We start from the raw sequence: 5,276 nt of genomic DNA on the forward strand, positions 1-5,276 counted from the left end.
GGGTGCATAAATATTTACAATTTTTATATCTTCTTCTTGGATTGATCCCTTGATCATTATGTAGTGTCCTTCTTTGTCTCTTGTAATAGCCTTTGTTTTAAAGTCTATTTTGTCTGATATGAGAATTGCTATTCCAGCTTTCTTTTGATTTCCATTTGCATGGAATATCTTTTTCCATCCCCTCACTTTCAATCTGTATGTGTCCCTAGGTCTGAAGTGAGTCTCTTGTAGACAGCATATACGCGGGTCTTGTTTTTGTATCCATTCAGCCAATCTATGTCTTTTGGTAGGAGCATTTAATCCATTTACATTTAAGGTAATTATCGATATGTATGTTCCTATTACCATTTTCTTAATTGTTTTGGGTTTATTATTGTAGGTCTTTTCCTTCTCTTGTGTTTCCTGCCAAGAGAAGTTCCTTTAGCGTTTGTTGTAAAGCTGCTTTGGTGGTATTGAATTCTCTTAGCTTTTTCTTGTCTGTAAAGGTTTTAATTTTGCAGTCAAAGCTGAATGAGATCCTTGCTGAGTAATCTTGTTTGTAGGTTTTTCTCTTTCATTAGTTTAAATATGTCCTGCCACTCCCATCTGGCTTGCAGAGTTTCTGCTGAAAGATCAACTGTTAACCTTATGGGGATTCCCTTATGTGTTACTTGTTGTTTTTTCCTTTCTGATTTTAATATTTGTTCTTTGTATTTAATTTTTGATAGTTTGATTAATGTGTGTGTTGGCGTGCTTCTCCTTGGATTTATCCTGTGTGGGACTTTTTGTGCTTCCTGGACTTTATTAACTATTTCCTTTCCCATATTAGGGAAGTTTCCAACTATAATCTCTTCAAGTATTTTCTCAGTCCCTTTCTTTTTCTCTTCTTCTTCCGGGACCCCTATAATTCGAATGTTGGTGCATTTAATGTTGTCCCAGAGGTCTCTGAGACTGTCTTCAGTTCTTTTCATTCCTTTTCCTTATTGTGCTCTGTGGTAGTTATTTCCACTATTTTATATTCCAGGTCACTTATCGGTTCTTCTGCCAGTTATTCTTCTATTGTTTCCTTCTAGAGAATTTTAAATTTCATTTATTTTGTTGTTCATCAATGTTTGTTTGCTCTTTAGTTCTTCTAGGTCCTTGTTAAACATTACTTGTATTTTCTCCATTCTATTTCCAAGATTTTGGATCATCTTTACTATTATTATTCCGAATTCCTTTTCAGGTAGACTGGCTATTTCCTCTTCATTTGTTAGTTCTGTTGGTTTTTTACCTTGCTCCTTCATCAGCTGTGTTTCTTTGACTTCTCATTTTGCTTAACTTACTGTGGCTGGGGTCTCCTTTTTGCAGGCTGCAGGTTCGTAGTTCCCATTGTTTTTGGTGTCTGCCCCCAGTGGCTAACGTTGGTTCAGTGGGTTGTGTAGGTTGCCTGGTGGAGGGGACTAGTATCTGTGTTCTGGTGGATGAGGCTGGATCTTGTCTTTCTGGTGGGCAGGTCCACGTCTGGTGGTGTGTTTTGGGGTGTCTGTGACCTTATTATGATTTTAGGCAGCCCCTCTGCTAATGGGTGGGGTTGTTTTCCTCTCTTGCCATTTGTTTGGCATAGGGTGCCCAGCACTGTAGCTGGAACTGGGTCTTAGCGTTGAGATGGAGATCTCTGGGAGATTTTCCCCATTTGATATTACTTGGAGCTAGGAGGTCTCTGGTGGACCAATGTCCTGAACTTGGCTCTCCCACCTCAGAAACACAGCCCTGATGCCTGGCTGGAGCACCAAGAGCCTGTCATCCACACGGCTCAGAATAAAAGGGAGAACAAAAGAAAGAAAGAAAAAGATAAAATAAAATAAGATTAAAAAGTCATTAAAATAAAAAATAAAAAATAATTATTAAAAAAAGTTTTTAAGCAATTTAAAAAAAAAAAGAAAGAAAGAAGAGAACAAACAAACCAAAAAAACAAATCCACAAATGATAACAAGCGGTGATACTAACGGACAGAAGGAACCTTAGGACAAATGGTAAAAGCAAAGCTATACAGACAAAATCACACACAGAAGCATACACATACACACTCACAAAAAGAGAAAAAGGGAAAAATATATATATATCATTGCTCCCAAAGTCCACCTCCTCAATTTGGGATGGTTCTTTGTCTATTCAGGTATTCCACAGATGCAGGGTACATCAAGTTGATTGTGGAGATTTAATCCGCTGCTCCTGAGGCTGCTGGGAGCGATTTCCCTTTCTCTTCTTTGTTCACAGAGCTCCTGGGATTCAGCTTTGGATTTGGCCCTGCCTCTTTGTGTAGGTCGCCTGAGGGCGTCTGTTCTTCGCTCGGACAGGACAGGGTTAAAGGAGCAGCTGCTTCGGGGGCTCTGGCTCACTCAGGCCAGTGGGAGGGAGTTGTACGGATGCAGGGCGAGCCTGTGGCGGCAGAGTCCAGCATGAGGTTGCACCAGCGTGAGGTGCGCCATGTGTCCTCCTGGGGAAGTTGTCCGTGGATCACGGGACCCTGGCAGTGGCGGGCTGCACAGGCTCCCGGGAGGGGAGGTGTGGAGAGTGATCTGTGCTTGTACACAAGCTTCTTGGTGGCTGCAGCAGCAGCCTTAGCGTCTCATGCCCATCTCTGGGGTCCGCGCTGATAGCTGCGGCTTGCGCCCATCTCTGGAGCTCCTTTAAGCAGCGCTCTTAATCCCCTCTCCTTGAGCACCAGGAAACAAAGAGGCAAGAAAAAGTCTCTTGCCTCTTCGACAGTTCCAGACTTTTTCCCGGACTCCCTCCTGGCTAGCCGTGGCGCACTAGCCCCCTTCAGGCTGTGTTCACTCAGCCAACCCCAGTCCTCTCCCTGCGATCCGACCTCCAAAGCCCGAGTCTCAGCTCCCAGCCCCCGCCCGCCCCGGCGGGTGAGCAGACAAGCCTCTCGGGCTGGTGAGTGCTGGTCGGCACCGATCCTCTGTGCAGGAATCTCTCCACTTTGCCCTCCACACCCCTGTTGCTGTGCTCTCCTCCATGGCTCCAAAGCTTCCTCCCTCTGCCACCTGCAGTCTCCTCCCGTGAAGGGGTTTCCTAGTGTGTGGAAAACTTTCTTCCTCCACAGCTCCCTCCCACTGGTGCAGGTCCCATCCCTATTCTTTTGTCTCTGTTGTTTCTTTTTTCTTTTGCCCTACCCAGGTATGTGGGGGAGTTTCTTGTCTTTTGGGAGGTCTGAGGTCTTCTGCCAACGTTCAGTAGGTGTTCTGTAGGAGTTATTCCACATGTAGATGTATTTCTGATGTATTTGTGGGGAGGAAGGTGATCTCCACATCTTACTCTTCCGCCATCGTGAAGGCTCTCCCCGGTTATCAATTTTAAATGTAACAGTGTGTACATGTCAATCTCAAACTCCTAAACTATCCCTCTCCCCCACCCTTCCCCCTGGTAAACTTAAGTTCGTTCTCTAAGTCTATGAGTCTTTTTCTGTTTTGTAAATAAGTACATTTGTATCTTTTTTTTTTTTTTAGTTTCCACATATAAGCAATATCATACAATATTTCACTTTCTCTGTCTGACTTACTTCACTCATTATGACAATCTCTAGGTCCATCCATGTTGCCGCAGATGGCATTATTTCACTCCTTTTAATGGCTGAGTAATATTCCATTGTATATATGTACCACATTTCTTTTTATCCATTCTTCCATGTCTTTGCTATTGGAAACAGCACTGCAATGAACATTGGGGTGCAGGTATCATTTCAGAAGATGTTTTTCTCCAGGTATATGTCCAGGAGTGGGATTGTAGAATCATATGGTAGCCCTATTTTTAGTTTCTTAAGGAACCTCAATATTCTTCTCCATAGTGGCTGCACCAATTTATGTTCTCACCAACAGTGTAGAAGTGTTCCCTTTTCTCCACACCCTCTCCAGCATTTATTGTTTGTAGATTTTTTTTATGATAGCCATTCTCACTGGTGTGAGGTGATATCTCATTGTAGTTTTGATTTGCATTTCTCTAATAATTGGCAATGTTGAACATCTTTTCATGTGCCTCTTGGCCATCTGTATGTCTTATTTGGAAAAATGTCTATTTAGGTCTTCTGCCCAATTTTTTATTAGGTCGTTGTCTTGATGATATTAAGCCACATGAGCTGTTTGTAAATTTTGGAGACTAATTTCTTGTCAGTCACATCATTTTCAAATATTTTCTCCCATTCTGTGGGTTGTCTTTTCATTTTGTTTATGGTTTCCTTTGCTATGCAAAAGCTTTTGAGTTTAATTAGCTTCCATTTGTTTATTTTTGGTTTTATTTCCATTACTCTAGGAGATGGATTGAAAAAGATATTACTGCAATTTATGTCATAGATTGTTCTGCCTATGTTTTTCTCTAAAATTTTTATAGTGACTGGTCTTACTTTTAGGTCTTTAATCCATTTTGAGTTTATTTTTCTGTTTAGAGTTAAAGAATGTTCTAATTTCCTTTTTTTATATGTAGCTGTCCAGTTTTCCCAGCACCATTTATTGAAGAGACCGTCTCTCCTCCAGTGTATATTCTTGCCTCCTTTGTCGTAGATTTATTGACCATAGGTGCGTGAGTTTATTTCTGGGCTTTCTATCCTGTTCCATTGATCTATATTTCTATTTTTATGCCAGTACCATACTCTTTCAATGAGTATAGCTTTATAGTGTAGTCTGAAGTCAGGGAGCCTGATTTCTCCAACTCCGTTTTTCTTTCTCAAGACTGCTTTGGCTATTTGTGGTCTTTTGTGTCTCCATACAAATTTTAAGATTTTTTTGTTCTAGTTCTGTGAAAAATGCCATTGGTGATTTGATAGGGATTGCATGGGATCTATAGATTGCATTGAGTAGTATAGTCATTTTGACAATATTGATTCTTCTAATCCAAGTACATGGTATATCTTTCCATCTGTTTGTGTCATTGTCGATTTCTTTCATCAGCATCTTATAGTTTTTGGAGTACAGGTCTTTTGTCTCCTTAGGTAGGTTTATTCCCAGGTATTTTATTCTTTTTGATGCCATGGTAAGTAGAATTGTTTCTTGAATTTCTCTTTCTGATCTTTCATTGTTAGTGTTTAGAAGCACCAACACATTTTTGTGTATTAATTTTGTAACCTGCAACTTTACTAAATTCACTGATGAGCTCTAGTAGTTTTCTGGTAGTGTCTTTAGGATCTTCTATGTATAGTATCATGTCATCGGCAAACAGTGACAGTTTAACTTCTTTTCCCATTTGGATTCCTTTTATTTCTTTCTCTTCTCTGATTGCCATAGATAGGTCTTCCAAATCTACATTGAATAAAAGTG

This window comes from Balaenoptera borealis (assembly GCF_965194805.1).
Source record: "Balaenoptera borealis genome assembly, chromosome: 4".
Classification (NCBI taxonomy): domain Eukaryota; kingdom Metazoa; phylum Chordata; class Mammalia; order Artiodactyla; family Balaenopteridae; genus Balaenoptera; species Balaenoptera borealis.